An 11,512-nucleotide genomic window follows, 5' to 3' on the forward strand; every position below is an offset into this window, starting at 1 on the left:
CTTTGTCTCTTTCTCCCAACTCTCTTCAACCCCCTCTCTGGCGGGATCAACTCCCTCTCCTGCCTCTCCTCCGGGAGGCGCGCTTTCCGCCGCCTTGCCTTGCTGGCTTCCTGGCACCGCGCCGCCGACTTCGAAATCATGCACTGCGCCGTGCTCCCTATTGGGCTGCAGAAATTAGGTGCCTTTTTCCCTTTCGTTACGAACCACTACCACCACCACTTTGAAATCCCTTTAAGTTTCGTGTGTGGCGTTGGTAAGGCGTGCGTGAGCCGTCGTCGCTCGTCCGTTTCATGGTGCTCGCTCGCTGTGTGCTTGTGCGACGCGATGTTTTACGACTCGCGCTGTTCGTGCATAGTGCTTTGTTGCTCGAATACTTCCAGAACAAGTCCCTGAATATATGTGCCGGCCCCCAAAAGAACGACAGGTGAGCGTGCCCTTTGAGTCGCGGTTTTCATTGTGTCAATTTGAATCCATGTCCATACCGAGTAGCTGTTCTCTGCAGTGGGGCTACTGTTAATTTTTTCAAAAATGACTGATTTGAAAAGGGCAGGATGCTGCGTTTAAGTCGTTATACGAACAGGCAGCGGATATGAAGTCCATGCGAAGTAACTATAGTTACAGGTTTACAACTTTCACAGAACCGCGTGCTTGAGTGTGTGCTTTGCATTTGTATCCGGTTAATTACTAGCCATCGCCTATCACCACGTTTGTGAGACATTATGTAGATGTATGAAAAATTGTGCTGCTCTGAGACGAACAAACGAGTTCACTTTTGCACGAGTCGACGGCGCTCTTTATCTGATTGGAACTTGTCCCTTTTCTTCAGAGTGGAAGCGTTTTTAAAGTATTCCGGAACGCCACACAGCCGATCGGTGCTGTCAGGAAAACGCAGAAGAATTGCAGAATCTGCGTATTTCAAGAAGAGATGCCATGAATCCTCCGATATCATCCGTTCATTTTCTCCACGTTTATCACTAGTTATATGAAAATCAACGTTTTTGGAAATGTCAATAAAATGCGGCCAATATTAGTTGTGTTATATGTGGAGTTCATTTTGACATCTTTAGAATGATCTTTACGTTATTACTATTTTTTTAGGTATTTCGACTACCTTCATTGTTTTGCATTGCAGTGAATGTTCAATTTTGTTAGTTATGATAATTTTGTGCAATATCGTGCGCATATATCAGAAGCTCTTCTGCACTTTTGTCAGTATAAAAATCGTGTTTTTTAACATGTGCCTTAGTGTTATGTTCTGTTTTTTATTTCACCGTTCTTTAGGTTCTTAACTTTGCCTAGAACTTTCGTGTTGTTTAGTGATCATGAACACGTGTATGTTAATCTCCTGTTAATCATTTCTGGTAATCTCCTGAGCCTGTATCGCACTACATTTGATGAAAATGTTGATTTTTCGGAAACGAGGACAATAAAACGAGACAAAAGATATTTTCCGTTGTGAGTGCAATTCATTATTTTGAGATAACTAATATTTATTCTCCAACCAAAGTTACGAAAACACGTAAAAACCCGACGTTTCGGAACCAGCTCGGTTCCTTCCTCAGGGGGGGTAAGGCACTCTCGCGGCGGTTAACGATCCCACGCATTACCGCGGAGCGTAGCCCATGCGCATACACCGGGGGGAGAGTTCCGAGGGAACGGTTGATATTTTGAGTGGTCCTCTGTATGTGCCACGATTCCAGTAGTAACCTCCTCCTCCACTTGGTTTCACTTTCGAGGATGGCGGTTCCGTTGAAGTCTATTCTGTGGTCAAACGTCTCCGCGTGCTCGGCGACGGCGCTGCGTTCTTTGTTGAGTTTACGGACGTCGTTGACGTGTTGCCTAATTCGTTCGGGGAAGTTTTTGGTCTCGCCGATGTATGACGAGGGGCAATCGGCGCACGGTATTTTGTAAACGACGCCGGGCGCCCTGTCCTTTGTTGGACGGTCTTTCGGGCGGGGAAGGAAGCGGCCCAGCGTGCATGAAGGCACGTGCGCGATGTGCACACCTTCTTTTCTAAAAATTCGGGCCAACGCCTCGCTGGCTCCCTGGACGTATGGGACCGACACGCGTTTTGGAGAGCCGTTCGTCAATGCTGGCTGGGAGTCGCGTAACCTCTTTTGCTCTGCGCGGCGGGCGACGGATCGAATGAAATTTCTGGGATAACCTTTTTTTCTGAGGTCCGCAATTACGCGGGCCTCTTCTTTCCGGCGTTCCGTGTCAGTGGAACATATCTTTTTGGCTTTCTGAAGTAATGTGGACACAACGGAGGCCTTGTGGGTGGAGGGATGGGACGAATCGTATTGAAGGTATCGGCCGGTGTGCGTCGGCTTCCTGTAAACAAAGAACTTCTTGCCACCTGGACGTCGAGAAAGGGGAGGGTGCGGTCGCGTTCACACTCGACCGTGAACTGTATGGCTGGGTGAACGGAATTTAGGTGCAGTCTGAAGTTTTCAATATCAGATGTCTTCACGACACAAAAGCAATCGTCCACGTAGCGAAGAAAGAGCTTGGGTCGCGACGAGAAGGAGCCAAGTGCTTCCCTTTCTATATGTTCCATGGTCAGGTTTGCCATTGTGACAGAGATGGAGGCTCCCATTGCGGTTCCACTGTTTTGCCTGAAAATCGTTCCTTTGTAGGAAAAATACGTGCTGGACAGGCAGAATTCCAGTAGGCGGCAGAGTTCGTCAATAGTGAGCGGGGTCCTTTGACTCAAGCCATCGTCACCCTCAAGAGCAGCACGGGCACAGGATACAGATAAGGGTACCGGCACATTGGTGAACAAAGATACGACGTCTCTCGTCTTCGTCGATGCTCACCTCTGATCTTACCACAACCGCATTTTGGCGACCAAGGCTTGAGCGGCTGCGGCAAACTTGTTTCGTTTTCGATTTTACTCGGCGCACGCGAACTGCATGCATGGGCTGTTTTTGGGATCGCGTCGATAGCGACTGGGGTCAAAGCTGCCACAAGCAGAAGTATCGTTTTCGTCGCGTGCCTTCGGAGCTGCGTAGTCGCAATCGATGATGGTGCATTAGCGAGCCATGTTTATTCAGCAGCGGATGGGGTGCTCAGCAATTTCGTTTCGACTCTGGACGTAGCCGCGTGCGTTCCTTCAGGACTGCGTGGACGCTACGATCGTGTCTTTGGCGACCACGGTTTCGTCCACAGCCGATGCGGCACTCAGTGGCTTCTTTTTGACTTCGAGCAATGCGCGCGCAATGTCGCAACACTCAAACGTGGTGGAAGCGGTTGATGAGGAAGAGCTTCAGCCGTGGTTCCCATGCTGGCACAAAACTCACTTCCTACATTGTGATAGACGAACACTTCCTACATTGTGATCTCGACTTCTGTGCTCGTCGATCGTCGCGGATTAGCACAGGCACAGTGAAACGCCAACTGCCGCGAAAACACATGCACACCGACGAATTCAGATGCGAGCTTGCCAGCGACGGAGGAAGCTGGAAGAACCTCCCGGCGAACGAAAAAAAAAAGTTTGCTATGCCTCGATATTACGACGTGCTGCTGCTGCGAAGCTTCCTGGAAAAAGCTATGCAGCTCCATTTCGTTGGTTCCGAATCGTAAAGAGTAAGTGACTACATTTACCTACCACAACTTTTCCGGCCTTCTTTTAGGGGCGTAGCTCCTCTTAGTCTAACCTTGTCACGCCTCCGTTGTCCGGCGTATCTCCCGGCAGCCGGCAGTAAACGGCAGTATCTCCCGTATAATGCAATAGATGGCGCTGTCTCATAGAAGTGCATACAAACTGCAGTTCAGGGACAATATTAGATGCGAAGTATCTTAAGGCGGAGCTCAATCCGGTGTTGGTGGTGTGCGGCGTGACCGCCCTTACTGCGCATGCGCATACCCTCTCCACACACCTCCTCTCCACTCCCCCTCACCATGTACCTCGCGCCCAACCTCGCTCGGGACGCCGTTGCCGCGAAGCTGGACGCGCCTATGGAAAGTGTGCGTGTGCGCTCCCTCTGATCCCATTGTCTTGATCGGGGACTTGAACGTTGACGTGCGCAAGAAGAGTGGCTGGTGGAGTACATGCAGAGCAAGCACTCTATGCATTGTCTCTCTGCCGCCTCCGACAACACGTGCTATTCACGGGAGTTACATTGATCTGGTCTTTACGCGAAACTGTGCCGCGCGTATGCTTCTCAAAGACCCTTTGACCGTGCAATTCAGCGACCACAAGGCGGTGATTGTGGCCGTCAGGTACAACGATAACACGAACATGTGCTGACGTAGGAATAAATAATGCTTACGTGCACACTCTCGTCTCTCTTCATTAATTAATCGCACACTCATCGGGTGCACCCAAATGCATTCGCATTTCCTCACGATCCCCTTCGGGGAGGTGCGGCTTTTTAAAATTTTTTGCGTAGTTTTTGCAAAACGCGGTGGCCTTTCAAGACAAATGTGTGATTCAGACTGTACTGTCCGCATTAGTTAAGGTTATGAGCACTTGAAAAACAGAAAAAGCGCGAAAACGACACAGACATAGGAAAAGGACTCAGGACGAGCGCTGTATAACAAATTAAATTTATTGAACAAAGCTGAAACGGACGAAAAAGCCGCACCATGCGTGCCCATGATTCTAGGTCACGAGAAAAATTCGCAAAGCATGTGTTACCTCACACTCTAGCATGAAAACGGAAGCTACAGATATGCAATCACGCATCGTTTTCTTTTTGTGTGTGTAGAAGGGCTCCGAGACTTCCCGAGGCCTTTTATGTTTGAGCTTCAAGATAACGACAGTTTTATTGAAAAAAATATGTTGCGCCCACATGACCTGCAATGAGCTGAAAGACGTCAGGTCGGAGTATGCACGCCGTATGCCTGCTGCATGGCTAGGGGCAATATGCGCGTAGAAGATGTGTTTCGCTGCCTACCTGCAGTGTGTTATGTTTCGTGGTGGATGATATCAGCACAAGAATAGAGCATTCTGAAAATCTCTGCAGTTCGAGCTGCAGCCATTGCGCTTTTCGTAGATGTGTATGTCAGAACTGGGGTCCTCTTTACTATGTGTAGCGCCAAAGGTGTGACAGTCAAGCTTCGCTACTAGCCGAGTGAATACACTTATGGCGCACAAGGTTCTCTCTTCGGGTGAATCTCTTCCCGCATACGTCGCAACCATGAGGCCTCTCGCCGGTGTGGGTCAGAACGTGCGTCTTCAGCGTACCCCAGTGCGCGAAAGTAGCCGGACAGAGGTGGCAGAAATACGGCTTGTGGCCCGTATGCGTGCGGGTGTGCCTGGTTAGTCCTTGCTTGAAACTAAACGTGCGGCTACAGAACTGACAGCTAAACTTCTTTACGCCTGAGTGAATATTCTTGTGCTGCCAAAGAATGGATTTTGCAGTAAACGCCTTCCCGCACACGTCGCACTTGTGAGGTCGCTCGCCGGTGTGGCTTGCGAGGTGCCCTTTCAGGGTATTCAAGTGCGCGAACGTAGCCGGGCACAGGTGGCAGGCGTACGACCTCTCCCCAGTGTGCGTACGAGCGTGGCACTGGAGGCTGTCTCTCCGGGAAAACTTTCGGCCGCACATGTGGCAGGCTAACGCTTTCTTCCCCGAATGAGTCAGTGCGTGGCGCGCAAGGTTTGTTTTCGTGGCCAATCTCCGTCCGCAGACGTTGCACTCATGCAGTCGTTCGCCGGTGTGAGTCAACATGTGTGTTTTCCGATACTTGCTGCTGGTAAACGCGGCCGGGCACGACGAACACTCGAAGGGCCTCTCTCCCGTGTGCGTGCGACTGTGGATCACCAGGTTCCTCTTTTCCGTGTATTTCCTGCCGCACACGTCGCAGGCGTACTGTTTATCGCCTGCGTGGGCGAACAAGTGCGTTCGCAGCTGCGACCTGCGTTTGAAAACTCTCTCACACACAGCGCACTGCAAGGACCTCGCGGCCATAGTCTTGCCGTCTGTTTCTGGTTGGGGGACAGTGGCGTTGTTAGGGGACCTGCGATTGAAAGAAATTTTTACATTTATATGATGTGAAGGAGATGCTGGCGCACAAACAAGGCACCGCCTGCTTCTTAACTCTTGAACGAATCGAGCATAGAAGACAACAAATGAACACACAAACAGTAGGATATGGAAAACATAAACACACAAATGTCTATATTATAACAAATGTGGGGTTTCACGTCCCAAAACGACGATATGATTATGAGGGACGCCGTAGTGTAGTACTCCTGAAATTATTACCATCTACTGCTCTTATTATTATTACCAACTACTAACCACCTTGGCGGGTGAAAAACACACAGGTCTAACAGCATCATAACGTAAAAAAAAATGTTCGAAATCCAATTACGAAAGTCCCTAGGAATGTCTCTAGGCATCACGAAACTCTGCACATGCCACACATAGCAGTCAACTCATCATAACTAGGGCATACATATAATTTTTTCGCGAAATGCACTCCAAAAATGTGGATCTTTTTTTGCTTAATTAAATTCTTCAGACGATTCCATTTAAGAAACAAATTGCCTAACATTTTTTTGCGTGACCGTAAAGTGAAAAAAAAAATATTTTTGCGGTTACGTACACATCGTTTATTCGTGAGTACCATCAAGCAAGATCCTAAAAAAACACTTATACGATATTTATAAATAAAAATGATGCGTTGAATTAAACATAGCTCACAGACATACAAAAATAAGTACACCAGAGTACTTTTCCGGTAAAAAATGTTCTTCCTCTAACACGAAAAGCTTTTCAGCGTGTGATAGGCGAGATGTCGCTGCTTCATCATCATCCGAGCCTGAACTCGTCAGTCAATCCTCGTCTGACGAACTGACATCCAATGAATCAGATTCGGCACTTGGGGAATAGTCCACATCGGAAGAATCGCCGCTCGACTCACTCGCAGCAGAGCAACCCACGCGTACTTCCATAGCGTAAGTGAACTGCGTGAGTGAGCGCACGGAAGAAAACTGTGTGGGTTGTGCGCCCGTCCGGAAAGCAAAGCGAGTGACAAAGCTATAAGCAATCCTTCGTGCTACCGTCGACGAGACGGACTTAGTTTTTCCGAGTCGCCAAAACAAGAAACGACGGCGGCATCGTTTGTGTAATTTAGAGCCGCACGGAAACAGATGTAATCGCGCCCCGGGTAGCAATAAACAAGAAAGTAACAAGCGGTCACCCTTTGAGAGATTAGATACTGGACAGCCATCAGCTTTGCGGGCGCGAGAAGCGATAACCACCCAAAGGACGAAACCGAAACCAGCCGCACCGCGCGCGCCCTTGGATGCGCAAGCGAAAGCCAGCGCGCCGTTCTGAAAAAAAAGAACAAAAAAAAAACGGAGAGACATCGGCGAATGAAAAAAATTCAACGTATTCCCGAAATGTGGCAGCACATGCCAAGCAAGAGGAAGGATCGAAAAAGGCGCACGTTTTAAATATAAAGGCAAGCCATACATGCACGGCGTAAACCCTCAAAGGGCTAGAAAGGATCTTAACGATTTGAAAGCATACAAAATACTGCTCTCGTTGGTCACTTAAGGGCGCAAAAGTTTCTTTATACGGAACGGAATGCGGTCTATTGCCCTTAGTTTTGATTTATACATTAAGCATTACACACATCTCGGAAGGAAAGGAGGGGAATTTTTGCGAGGGGCTCGTTTCTTTGTAAGACGCAACCAAATGGATCAACGGAGAATTAGGCCAAGGAAGGCACAGGGTACAGTGATTGATGTCTTTGGTATGTAGTGTCGTAATTATGGCATAACTGAAAATGAATCATAGCGTCGGGGAAGTGCCTTCCTTCGTAGCTCAATTGATAGAGCATCGGACGCGTAGTTCAAAGGTTGCGAATTCAGATCCCAACGGCCGAAAGGGTGATTATTCGTCGAGTATGATATCGTTCAATTTAAGCCATAATTGCTACGATGCAGTCAGAGACAACAAGTATTGTCTCCCATTCTTTCCTTGGCCTAATTGTGTGTTGTATTTATTTGGTAGAGATATTTTAGAAATTGCGAAAGCTCTTTATCCTTCATTTGTGAAAACAAGACCCAGAGCACCCAAACCAAACGGCTATTTCCATCCGCATCAGCGCTCTAAATGTATAAAATGAGGCCAATTCAGAGTGGGCAAATGTGGGGTCCTGCACGGTGTGTCCCGACGCTAGGCTGATCGCCTTCAAAATTAACGCGTAGAAGCCGTACCTTCAAGTGGGCCAACCGAAATTGCGAAAAAGAGCACAGAATTCAAGCAAGAGCAAAAATTGAGCGATAAGATATTGAACTGATGCATGTCATATGACATAAGGGGACATTGCAAATGGCTGCCAAATATCGACATTGCAATCTGCAAATTTCAAGCGATTCTTAAAGGATTGAAAAAAGATATCGAAGATCATGAACGGCAGGGAAGATGACACTGCAAAATGCTAGAGGGCAGTGTAGTGTGCGATGTCAGTGCGTGTTAAAGAACCCCAGATGGTCGAAATTTCCGGGGTCATCCACCATGGCGTGCCTCATAAGCAAAATTCTTTGGCACGTAAAATCCCCAGATATTATTAGGGACATTTAGATTCTACGTATACTTCGTTACGTTAACGTGTCACCGGATACCGGATGGAATCTGCGCATGCCCGTACCTTTACGGAACGTAATCGTTTACGGAAAGTATACTACTCTCCGGATAGGCTTTACGTTTGCGGCCCTGTCCCGCAAATCCACCTTCGTTCGTGGCTACACAAAATTATTGTTGCAGAAACATCGAGGATTCTACTTCTAATGTAAATGTCTTGCAGCGGCATAATTACGAATGAGTTGCCTTTTTAATATGTTTTCCCTCGGAAACAATAGGCAGAAGCAAGCGTGTACATGGATTAATGAGAGCTAACAGACAATAACGCCAAGGAAAGTAATCCGTGAGGCCAGAAAAACAGAAAAATAGTGTTCCACACTCACCGCCATGGCTGCGATTGGCGCTGACTAACACTCCAAGGTTTAAATGCACATATATACCACATAAAGTGGACGGGAGGATGACCGCCGCCGCAGCTCTGTGGTAGAGCATCGGACACGTTATTCGAAGGTCGCAGGTTCGGTCCCTGCCGGCGGCAAGTCATCTTTTTGTCCACTTTACTTTCTTCACATTTATATTCTAAATACTGCAGATAACACCCCCTTTGCTTTCCTTGGCGTTATTTTCTGTTAGTTCTCATTAATATTCTGTCTAACAAAGAAAACGAGCCTTAAGAGTCATCTTCTTTCCTTCATTCGCGCACATGAATGTGGTTTAACGAAGCATCACAAGATGTCGACACCATCGTCGGATAATCCGATATTCCTACACCGCTTTGCGTATACCGGGATACTGCACACGCTAAAAACCTCTCATGGTTTTGCCGCAGCGGTAATTCAATATTATCTAAATTAAATGTACTTTATATGCGGTTATCACCACCATTTAGTGGTTAGCGGAGATGTAAACGTATACCTTTAGGTACATACATAAACGTTTACGTATGGCGAGCTAAAACTTTTCTAAAACATGCGTTCCCGGGTAACACGGTAAACGCAATCCGGTATTCCGGTAACACGGTAACGTTAAAAAGTATACGTACAAGCTAAAAAGTCTCTATTATACGGTGACTCTGCAGGAATGTTCTGGGCAACTGGCATAAGCCGTAGTAGCAGCGATAGCCAAGACGAGAGACCGATTGTGCATTATGCTTGAATTCATAGTGGTGCAGAAACAATGGTGTTCGCTTTTGTGCCGGGGGTGTGCGATTACGGACACACGAATACAACGGCGCATTTCACAAGACTGCTCTACGGGAGAAACATCGTCAAAATCACGAGAAAGCTTGGGCCCCTTTCGCTAGGTTTTAAAAGAGCTTCATACAGCTTACTCGTGTATACAAAATGTTCATGTCTGAAGTGTCGCCGCAGACTGTCAAAACTGACACTATTTTTCGTTCCGGTGCCGCAAAAACAGGCCCGGGATATTACCAGTTCAGAGGTGTAATACAGACACTAAGACCGACCAATGCAATCCTTGTAAAAAACTTGGAGAGGAAATATGGCGCTTTGGCGTCGAGACAATTTTAATAAATCCACGAATGATAATTTTAAATCCGGCATTTCCTGTTGGGTAATGTTGGGAAAATATTAAACTGCTATTTTTCTTGCTAATGTAAAGTATTATTGGTGTGCGAAAACGTACAACACTGGAAAGATCTCCAGAAGAGAACAGCAATATCTAGAAAGAAAACCGAATCTGGGTTGAATGATGCGCACACTAAATTTCTCACAACGTTTCGGTAACTCATGATGTATGCAGATTACTAACCGTTCGTCTGGAGTCAATGCGGTGGGGCCTTGCCTTGTGTTCACGCCGCTTGTTCCTCGCGCAGAGCTTGATTGAGCTGGTTTACACGTCTGTCTTTTGGCTTTGGCTACAGCTGGATTCCTGCAGTAAAATAGTACAGCAATCACGTTTCATGACTCAACATTAGTAAAACAACACGCGTAGTAACGAAAAAAAATTGGCGAAGCTTCCACTAAGCCGCGCAAAGCCATGAAACAGCGAAACTGGACGATTCGGAAGACTAATCTGGCTGCTTCTAGGTTGTTTCTAGGCCTTAGCTAGGTGATGCTAGGTTGTTTTTACGTTGATTCTCAGAGCAGAGAGGTTCGAGTTAAACCACAGACAGTCCCAGACGCGACACGGATGTTCAAACTCCTGAGACAGAAACTCGCGCTGAAACCAAGCGCTCGCACCTCATAGATCTACACGCAGGTCGTCGTTGGCCTAGGTCTACCATCGCTTCGGGGTCTTCTCGCAGCCGCCGTTGCCTTTCCCATTGCTTAGCGGGGAGTAGTGGGATTTACCCAATTTCTGTGGCACATGCCGTTTATGATGATGATGGTTTTCTGATAGGCAGCACGAATTTCTGTGGCATATAGCCGTTTGTTGGGCCAACTGTTGCCTTCATCATTGTAAGTGGACCAGTGGTGAGTAAGTCGGATTTACCCAAATTTTGTGGTACATACCTGATAGGCAGCAGAGGATACGCCGCACACTGCAGGCCGCACAAATTACGGCCGCCTTAAGCTGCTTCGCAGTTAAAAACGACTATCGCAAAATTCTGCTTTGACACATTTTGCATAGTGGCTGTGATGAATGAAAAAATGAATTAAATGAGCACACATACAACTTAATCTGTCCTCATTAGGCTGTTAATTCGTAAACACAAGCGATACTCATTGAAGTGGGGCATGAAGTTATTCTCGTAAAAAAAAAAACAAGAGAAAGTATAATAACCTCGCAACTTGTACAGTGAGTATTACGTTGTACATTATTAAACTGTGAATATTCATGCCAATGTGAAGTTTAGGAAAACAAGAAGAAAAAATGCGCGATAGAAAGCAGCAATTTTTATACATGAAAAATAACCTGGATAAAAGGAGCCCTGCGCTGTTCCGCAATGTTTCTGTAAGAGGCGCGCGGTGGTTGGAAACGGCCTTTAACGTTAGCGGGAGCGTGAA

The sequence above is a fragment of the Rhipicephalus sanguineus genome, chromosome 7, assembly GCF_013339695.2.
Source record: "Rhipicephalus sanguineus isolate Rsan-2018 chromosome 7, BIME_Rsan_1.4, whole genome shotgun sequence".
NCBI classification, from domain to species: Eukaryota; Metazoa; Arthropoda; class Arachnida; order Ixodida; family Ixodidae; genus Rhipicephalus; species Rhipicephalus sanguineus.